This window comes from Mustela nigripes, chromosome 17 (assembly GCF_022355385.1).
Source record: "Mustela nigripes isolate SB6536 chromosome 17, MUSNIG.SB6536, whole genome shotgun sequence".
In the NCBI taxonomy this organism is placed as follows: Eukaryota; Metazoa; Chordata; class Mammalia; order Carnivora; family Mustelidae; genus Mustela; species Mustela nigripes.
This window is the reverse complement of record NC_081573.1, coordinates 56,186,458-56,196,498: the sequence shown is the minus strand read 5'-3', so window position 1 is coordinate 56,196,498 and position 10,041 is coordinate 56,186,458. Positions and strand designations below refer to the sequence as shown.

The window sequence follows — 10,041 nt, the reverse complement described above, 5'->3', positions numbered from 1 at the left end:
CTAAGGAGAACTCACTCATTCATTTGTTCAAACACTATTAATTCCAGGCTTCCTATGTGCCGGGAACTGCATAGGACACTGGGTATCCCTATGAACGGGACAGCTGAGCCTCCTGTCCTCCGGGACTGATGGGAAAAAGCAGCCAAGACATGACTCTGAACACTACTGTGGACTGGGGTTTCTCTGCCTGTGTTAAATTGTTCAATCCTTACACCAGCTCTAGAAAGATATTATCACTGCCTACTGTACAGATGAGGAAATCAAGGTCCAGAGAGATTAAAGAGCTTCCATAAGAACAGAGCCAGCAAGACTGGACCAAGTCCTGCTGTTCTGTTGATGCCTGGCCTGCGTGCTTCACCACTGCCCTTTCCAGCTACAGGCAGGCCGCAGGCTCCTTGGGTGACCTAGGGGGTCAGGCAGGACCTGCTCTGCAGGAAGGTCAGGCTCCTGCCAGAGTTGCATCCCTCCCAAAGCCACTGTGAGAGGAGGATGAATCTGGGGACTGATGAACCTTCCCAAGATTCCTGTCTTCATAAACTGAGGATAACTCTCACTGAAGGGTGAACGGGAGGATTAAGCAAAGTTCATCCTAGGTAAGTGCTCGGTACAGTTTCTCATATATACCAATGTTCAATAAATGTTACGCAGTAGACAACCTGCCCAACAGTACCTGGCAGTAGTCTCTCTATTCTTTTTCATGAAAAGGCTACACATTGAAACTGAGAGGAGCCAGCAAGGGCTGGCTTTGAAGGGCAAAAGGCTTTGGCTGGCGTTCAGACTTCCAGAGAGAAACAAAGAGGTGGCCATCTCAGATTTCCCTGCTGTTCCTCACATGTCTTTGTGGGCCACTTAACTGTGCTCAAAATGTACCGGCCCCTTCTCTGGACAGTCCAGGCCATAGATATAACCTCTAGCAAAAAGACCTTGAAGAAGACGTTGGAGTCACTGGCTTTGAAGGCCTGGGAAGTTTCAAAGGCACGAATACTGTGTGTACTTTCCAGGACTCATGAGCCGAGAAAGCCGTGAGAGGTTGAAAGCCCCATTTCCCAGCTCTTTCCTCCGCCTTGTTTTTAGTATTAAGGTATCATTCACATATGAGAAAATTCTCCATTTTAAAGGGTAGCATTCAGCAGTTTTTAAAAAAGATTTTGTTTGCTAGAGAATGTGTGCACATGTGGCGGGGAGGGGCGAGGGGGAGAGAGACTCTTTCAAGTGGGCTCTACACCGAGCGCCTGGCCCGACTCTGAGATCATAACCTGAGCTGGAATCTAGAGTCAGATGCCTGACCCACCGAGTGCCCCCAGCAGTCCGCGATGTATTCACAGGGGTGCGCACCCGTCACTGCTGTGCAGCCGAGAGCATTTTCTTCACCCTCCTAAAGAAACCCTGTGTCCTTCAGGGTCACCCCTCTCTCCCTCCCCCGGCCCTGGCAAGCATTAGTTGACTCTGTCTGATGTCCTTAGTCTTGACATTTCACATAAATGGAATCACACCATACGTAGGTCTTTCAAAACTGGCTTCTTTCACTTAGTCGGGTGTTTTTCGGGCCCGGCCATCTGTGTCAGAGCTCCGCTCCTCGCGAGAGCTGGACAACATCCCATGGCGAGGTCAGGTCACACTCGCTTATCCGTTCACCCGCGGGTGGACACGTGGGCTGTTGGCACTTTCTGGCTATTGTGGACAGTTCTGCTGTGAATGTTCACAAACGCATTTCTGTGGCCGCTGTCACCGGTCTTGGACAGATAGCTAGGAGGGTCACGCGGCTAGCGTGTGTTTAGCCTCTGGAGGAAGGGCCAGGGCGGCTGCCCCCATTTCCACGCCCGCGGGCAGTGCACTTGGGTTCTGGTCTCCCTGCAAACCCACCCCCCAGGTTACTGTCTGTCTGATTCCAACCATGGCAGTTGGGGCGACTCCTCTTGGCTCTGAGCTCCCTCCCTCCCTGCTCTTACGAATGTAGAATGTAGTCCTTCTGTGGTGCTCCAGCTAGGGGAGCTCCCGCAGCCTGAGATTCCAGCAAGTCGGGGAGCGCACCTGTCCTGTCCCCCGCGGTCCCCGGGGCCCAGCCCGGAGCAGCTGCTCCTGACAAAAATAGTGTCGAATGAATCCTGACTGCGTGCTGCTTTGATCTAAAGATTTTTTTTTTTTATCAGTGAGATGTCCGAAAGCCACAGCGACGTTGGCATCATGTGGAAATTTCCAAGTCCTTGAGAGCTCTGCTCTGACAACTTGCGGCTTCAGCCTGGCCCAGGCGGACCCCATCCTCACAGTGACCGCCCAGGGAGGGCCTTGGTTTCGGGGTGGGGGTGATGGCCAGGCCCCAGCGCTGCAGTTTTGCTCCTGGATGGTGCCCTGGCCTGGCTGGGGCCCAGCCCCCGCGACTTGGCCTCGGAGGCGGTCATCTCAGCCAAATGTGGCGGGACATCAATTCATCGAGGCGGATGTGCTGAGGCCGCCCTGTGAGAGAGGAAACGCAAGCGCTCAGCACTTACTGTTTCAAGAAAGAAGTTCTGTCCAGCAGCGCGGAGTCGTCCCCATGGGATCGGGGAGCCGGCAGGGAGGTCACTCTCGTTCCCTCTGACAGAGGCCGCTTGGACGGTGGCCGCGGGCTTCAGTGGAACCTGAAGTCAGCAGAGTTGCTCTTGGGTGCCTTCCCACTTTACTGGCTCACATCCACTCCGCTCCCAGCTCCACCAGGAAGCTGCTACCCAAGGCGCTGCTCATCCGCCTGCTCAGGGACACTTAGGAGCCTTTAATCTGCGCCAGACGCTGTCAGACTGCGGTGGTGGTTTTGACCCTCGACAAGGAAGAAGGTTGTCTTCCTATTCCCATTCTACAGGTGAGGACACTGAGGCCTGGAGCAGGTCAGAACTGGTCCAGTCGCCCGACTGGGAGGCAGAAGAGCTAGGATTCGAAACAAGCACTTTGGCTGTGGCGGTCCCCAAAAGGTGGGCTGGGGGTCGGTGAGGAACAGGTTGAAGTTACCAGGAGCTCAAAACAGAGGCACGAAGGACCCCACATGCTTAGAACACATCAGCTGGAAGGGACAGCTGTCTTTTGAGCTCATAGCTGTGTGTGTGTGTGTGTTACAGAATCCTTTTTTGAATAAAATGCTGTGATAGGAAGACCTCCATTTGGGGAACTTTTAAAAAAATATCCTGACTTGGCCCAAGAGTGAGCTGTCGAGTCTGCATGGGCTTCCCCCGGATTATTATTTTGCATTTTCCTGACTGGTGGGATCAAGACATAGTGGGGAGGTGAGGCTTGGGCTTTGGCGCTGGCTCCGGTCTTCTCAGGCACAGGACAGACCATTTCCCACTCAGTTTCCTCATTTGGAAAACAGGCATCAATGTGCCACATCGTCACCCCACACAGCCAGATCGCTGCCACCGGGTGGGGTTTCCCCCTCCCCCTCACAGACCTCCGAGGCTGACCTGTGTCCCAGGTGGTCCTGTCCCCCCACCTTCTGGAGGCCCTGGACGGGTGGGCCCTGGGACAGGCCAGGCGGTAAGCGAGAGACCAAGGAGATACACCAGATGGCAGTCCCCAGTACGGCTCTGAACGCCGCACGTTAGTGATTCGTTCTTTCCTTCAGTTTGGGGGACCAACATAGGGTTGCCAACTTTGTGTTTTGCCAAACGAGGACATTTTTCAAAATACCACTTTCAGCCACTGCCACTTTGCACCCAAGAGGAGACACGTGACCCTGGCCAAGGCAAAGGAGATCAGCAGTTCGGGAATTTTTTTTTAACTGGGATCAGCCGCACTTGGTGAGTGTATTGTAGCATTTCCCATGATCTTCCCCATTTGTTTGCTTTGGACTATGGAAATGTCAACCAGGCCAGCTTGGGCATGTGGCCAGCCATGGGGGCTACAGGTGCCCCCCCCCCCAGTCGGTGGTGGTATCCCACCAGTAGCTGTTGTGGAGATGTGGCTGGAGAAAACTTGGGAGCGCTTGGCACTGGATCCCCACTGGTGGGGGGCAGGGGGACGCCCTGGTGATTCCCTCCTACTGAGGGAAAGGGTCCCGAACTCATGGGACACAGGCTCCCGGAGACCTTCCCCCATCCTTAGGGGCCCAGAGCGCCCAGCAAGGCTGTTGGGCTGGCTTTTGAACTGTTAGAAACCTGACCTTTCCCAAACCTCTATGGTGGGTTGACAGATTGCGGCATCCTGTTTCCCATTGATCTATATACTCGAAATCTTTCTTAACAAAAAGGTGGAAAATAACAAAAATCACGCCAATGCAGAGTTTGTGCAGAACCCAGAAATGCCTACGATATGCAAAGAGTAGGAGACTGTATTCACCGAAGAGATGGTAAAGAAATGTTTCCACATGGTTCTGATGGATACCTCTGGATGGGGGAGTATGATTGTTCTCTCTCTACCTATATTTCTGGATCTTTTATAATTAGGGGGAAGTGCTTTGTAAAAAAAGTATGAGTAAGCTGTGTCTTGGGGTTTCCTGCTCTGCGTCACCCTTCCCTCTCTTCCCTGGCAGGGAGCTAACTGCTCCTACATGCTCCCTTTGCCTGGGAGGGTAAGGCTGTCCTGCTCTACAGAAATGTCTGTGCGTCCAGAAGTCCAGCAGAAGGAAAGAAGGAGAGGAAATGGAGCCCAGCTTCAGGAGCCTCGCGTTCCAGGATGGTGCTGAGCGAGGAGACGAGGGCTTTCTGCCCATCAGCAAGCTGTTTGGGGGTCAGGGGGGGGGGGGGGGCTGTGGGATGTGGGACAGATCTCCAGGGTGGCAAAGATGGGAGGACACGTGGTCCCTCATACAGACCAGAACATGAGATTCAGAGAGGGAAAGTGACCTGTCCAGGTCACACAGCATGGTCTCCCCAGGGCAAGTTGACCACTCCTGAGCCCTCCCCTCCAGGGCCCTTCCCCTACAGCATTCCGCACTTTTCTATCTGGTGGACCCAGATAGCAGCAACTCCAACCCTTTCCCGACTTGAGCATCATCAGGTTTTGAAATCATCCCCAGTTTTTCCAAGGGAAACATATTTTGGGTTTTCTTTCTTTTCTTCTGCTCATTTGAAGAAATCTGAGAGTCCCTTCTAATTGTTTGGTCAAGACTGCAGACAGTCAGTGAGGCAAGCCACAAATATGATCTTGAGCCCAGGGAACCCACTGGCCTGGAGAAAGACAGGACATCAGGCCTGTCACTGGTGCTTGGTCAGCACATGAGCTCTGAGTTCTAGAGAGTACAGGGTGTCAGCCAACTTCCCCAGATCCCTGACTTTGGGTTCCCATTCAGAAAGACCGAAGGAGTCTCCATCAAGCTTCCTGAAGCTGGGGCTTTTGTGGATGTGCGTGCCAATGGAATCCATGGGGAGTTGGTAGATGTGGGCCCTGCCAAAAGTGGGGACCTACAGCCTAGACTGCATTCCCTAGCCTCCTTTGCAGCTAGGTGTGGTTATGACTTGTGGTATGGTTCTGGCCAATGAGATATGAACACAAAGTGATATGTACAACTTAAGTAAAGAAAGCAGCATGGTCTTCTTTGACCCTCTCTTCTTTCTTACTAGATAGATGGTGGATGTGATGGCTGGAGTTCCAGCAGCCACTTTGGGCCATGAGGCAACTCTAGGAATAGAATCCAACAGAAGAATTATATGCAAGAAATCTAAATTCTGACATCCTGACATCACACAAGTGAGAAATAAATGTCCATGTTCCTAAAGCTATGATTATTTGGGGTTTCCTTTTACTTGTGGCAATGCTATTTCTAAATGACGTACCATATTTTGGTTGGGGGGTGAAACTGCAGTCAAGTGCACAGGGGCTGAAGGGGACCTACTCTGTGTGAGAGGCTAGGGCACACTCTGAGATGAAACTGATAATTATTATGCATAATAGTAATTGTGGCATGTATCAATATGCAAATGTAAACTATTTAGCTTAGTGCCTGGCTCAGGGTAAGAGCCCCCCAAATTTTAGCAACTGTATTGTCATTACAGGTGACTAAACCTATATCCTGGTACATGGGATGCAAAGGGCTGTCTGCAGTCAGAGGGAAGAGCCCAGGAGCAAGAGGCATTTGAACATGGCCTTAAAGATGGGAAGAGTAAGTGACATACTCAGGCATGGTGACAAAGAGCTTCATGGATATTATTTCACATGATGCCCTGGGAACCCAGCAGAACAGACGCGTCCCGTCCTTATTATACTGGGCAGGGAACTGCGGCTCAGAGGGAGTGAGTATTACCCCACAGCACTCAGCAGGGCTGGATTTGGACTTGGGCACTCTGGCTCCACAGTCCTCCTCCTGTGGCTCTGCAGGCTGAGGATCAGGGCTCAGGCAACAGGAAGAACAGGAGCAAAGTGCCAGGGGTCTGGTCTGGAGCTTAGGGCTCACATCCAGGATTGGGGAGCTTGTTAAAGCCCATGAGGGCAATGGGGGCGCCACAATCAGTGCCTGCTGGACAGGTGCCCCCACTAGTTCTCCAGCCCTTCAGGGTTTCTCTGTGTTCTCTGTGGCCAGACCCAGAGAAGGGATAGATGACCAAGCTTGGAATTTAGAGGGGGTTTCCTGTGGCTGTGGTAGCAAATGGCCACAAACTTGGGGCTTAATACAACACATATTTATTTTCTCATGTCCTGGAGGTCAGGAGGCAGAGCAGGAGGCAGAGTCTGGATGAGAGCCCCACCCCCACCCCTTCCAGAGACTGCCCAGCACATGGAACTGAGACACTCTGCCCCATTCCTTATTGCCCTCTGCCAATTCAAGGCCCGGCACCCAGGGAACAATACTCTGGCATCGGCTTCTCTAATGCCCCTTTCGGCCATACCCCTCCTGGGCGGACCTCATGTCCCCCAGTGCCTCCCCATTTGGGATGGAGCCATTTCCCAGGGGATCTGGTCTATCCCACTGCCTTCACCAACCAGGACCCGGAGAGGGGCCTCACCCAACTCCATCCCCCCTGCCTCTTAGCACGACCCCCAAGATCCATGCACACATCCCCCAAACCAGACTCAGAATCGGAAGAAATGCTGGGGCTTGGCAGGATCACAAAACCACTGCCCATTGTGAGGTCTGCAGAGGCCCCAAACTGAGCCCCCACCCTGAGTCTGTGCATTAGCCTGCTGGCTTTGCACAGTCTGTGAAATGTCAGCACAGTGTAATGTGGCTGCTGGAAAAAAAAACAACTAATTCAATCTTTGGCTGCACTGACAATGTCTGAGGCTTGGATCCTGGGAGGGAAGAGCTCCCTGAGCCAGTGAGGTCGGACTCCATGTGGGGTAGGCCCTCTGCCCACCTGGACCTGCCACTTCCGTCCTGCCCTGGGTTACTATAACCAGACACCGAGGATCCTTCCCAGTATCACCCCGAAGTGACACGATGAGAGCGGATGATTATTATCCCTACTTCACCGAGGCTCAGGGAGGAGTCCTGGCCTGTCCTGGGTCCCAGCCAGGAACCCAGACTTGGCCCCCTAGACAGAAAGTTCCATGAGGCAAGGACCTGTGTGCTCGTGTAGGGCTGTGTCCCTACCAGGAGCCCAAAGCCGGAGTGGAGGGGACCATCAGCAGCACCTGATCCCAGACAAGAGGAGCGACTGAGCCCAGACCAAGGACCAGCTCTGAGCACTCCTCCCAAGTGTACAACGCAATGTTTCAGGAAACATCAGTGACCCCGAATGGAGCAATGTTCTCTAAAACAACTGGCCCAGAGTATACACACACGCCAGGATCAGGCCAGCTAGAGACAGCAGGTGAGCCCAGAAACGATGTTTGCTTCTTGACCAAAATGACATTATTGGGACAACAAATGTGAATTCTGAACAAAGTCAGGCCATGAGATAATAGGAAAAAAAAACATGTTAGTTTCCTGATTTCGCCATTTGTACTGTGGCTGCACGAGGTCCATCCTGCTCTTAGGAAACACCCGTGAAGTGTCTGGGTAAAGGGCCATCGGGTCTGCAGCTGGCTCTCGAGTAGATCAGAGAACACCACCCACACACAGAAAGAGAAAGAGAATGGTAAGACAAAATAAAATCAGTAAAATGTTCCCAACTGGGGAATTCGGGTGAAAGCGTTTTGCATGATTTCTGTACAACTGAAGTGATTTCAAAATAAAAAGTTACAAAATAGAAAAGTCAGTATCTACAAGGTTGAGGAGCAGTTCCCAATTTAAGGAGACCGGATAGACTCAGGCAGGAATTGCAACTCCTCTTGAATTAGCAGGAAAGCCAGCACTCAGGGACACGCATGGGATGGTGGGGGACACGGGAATTTCGAGAGTGGGTATTGCGTTCGGGTTAATTTCTTGGGTGTGACAGCCCCATGAGGGCTCATAGGAGAATGTCCTTGCTCTTTGTAGGGTCAGGACAGAAGCCTGCAGACGCTGGGGTCTGGGCAGAGGGTCAGGATGTCTGCCTCCCTTGTAGGGTTCGGCAGAAATGTGTTTGTTTATACGAAAGAGAGACCGAGCCCACGGGCTCTACACACCCCCCGCCCCGTTCCATCGGCTGTGTTCAATTTTTCTCGAGGATTCAGAGCAGCCTGACCCTGAGAAGGGGGGTGGGGTGGAGAAGCAGCGGGAGGCGGTGGGAGGGGGCACCTGCAGCCCTGCAGCTCCCGGTCCTCCAGCTATTCCCTCTCCGGCCGCAAGAGGTCCCTATGTGGCCCTATGGGAAGGTGGTTTTCATTTTTCGAAGTTCCTTTAAGTTTCTAAGACGTGAACTAAAACGTCGCCCTTTCTCGCTGACAACCACCCCCACAAACTGCTCTTTCTGCCATCGGTGTTAAGGCGGTGCTCCCCGTGCTGGGTTTCCAGGTCCCCCACCACACTGTCCTGTGCCCCAGAGGCCCTCATAAGGGGGTCTCTGCTGCCCTCCTGTGGCCATCACCGACTACACAGACGCCCTTCCAGGAGGGCAGAAGCCTGCAGACCTCTGTAGCTTCTCTTCACCCTACAAGAGCTGGGGTCTCCAGAGGGACGAAACCAGACCCTCAGAAAGATGAGGGACTTGTTTTAAGGAGTTGGCTCTTGGGATTGTGGGGGCTGGAAAAGCCAAAATCCATCGAGCAGACTGTTGGCCTGGATGCCATGGGCCAGGGCCATGGCCCTGGATATAGTGACAATGAGGAAAGACAAGAGGGAGTGAAGGGAACCGAGCGAGGAAAGGCCGCTTGTTTGAAAGTTCCCTGAGGAGGTGAGCAGTAGAAGAGAGGAGGGTTGGGGGAGTCAGCTGGGGGGCATTTCTCCAGGAGGAGGAGAGGCTTGCTGGTGTTGAAGCTGGCAGAAAGAAGTGTAGAGGGACAGGGACACAGAGTGGCATGCTTGTTTGACCAGGGACCAGATCCAGAACCCAGGGCAAAAGCGCCACCTTCATCGTGGACGCCTCTCAACATGGACAAGACACTGCCAGGCTTGCTCAGGACGGAATTCATCAACCAAAGGGATCATCAAGGTATAGGGAACCCGTGTGAAGTCAGAAGACCTGGAGAAAACAGGCAGGCCACAGCCCCCATGGGGAGAGAGGTTGGCCATGTGGGAACACAGCAGCTCTGCGGGGAGGGAGGGGACGGGCAAGGGTCCTGGGGCCACCATACCAAAACAAGTATTAATACGACAGAGGTTTATGCTACAGTCTGGAAGCCAGAGGTCCAAAATCAAGGTGGGGGCAGGGCTGAGCTCCCTCTGAGGGCTCCAAGGGAGGATCCTCCGTGCCTCTTCGAGCTCCTGGTGTTGCCGGCCATCCTTGGCAGCGGCCACGCCCCTCCAGTCTCGGCCCTGTGTCAGACAGCCGTCTCCCTGGGCTTCTGCTTCCTCTTCTTATAAGGACACCAACTGTTGGACTAGAGCTCGTCCCACTCCAGCATGACCCATCTCAGCTGGTTCTATCTGCAAAGACCCTCTTTCCAAATAAGGTCACTTCCGGAGGTGTGTCAGGGGGATATTTTGGGGGAGATGCTATTCAATTCAGCACAGCCCCAAGAATGAAGGGGGCCAAGAACCTGAGAGGGACGGGACCTGGTGTGCAGAGTGGGGGGCCCAGGAGCCTCTTCCCTGCCCAGCATCCTGCAGGGGGGAGC

At 53.3% G+C, this 10,041-nt stretch overlaps 1 long non-coding RNA gene across 4 annotated transcripts; it reads left to right on the top strand.

Moving 5' to 3' along the window:
• The first annotated feature begins 2,442 nt into the window (after positions 1 to 2,442).
• Positions 2,443 to 9,417, top strand: LOC132004851 (uncharacterized). 4 transcript variants are annotated; one of them, XR_009400662.1, is made up of 8 exons: positions 2,443 to 2,836; positions 3,667 to 3,767; positions 4,217 to 4,315; positions 4,560 to 4,695; positions 5,533 to 5,655; positions 5,961 to 6,067; positions 7,622 to 7,715; positions 9,299 to 9,417. It is a non-coding gene; the product is annotated as an uncharacterized LOC132004851 (long non-coding RNA). The 4 variants fall into 4 exon arrangements; XR_009400661.1 differs by having other exon boundaries at positions 4,499 to 4,695; XR_009400664.1 differs by having other exon boundaries at positions 4,499 to 4,695; positions 5,529 to 5,655.
• Positions 9,418 to 10,041: the final 624 nt, after the last annotated feature.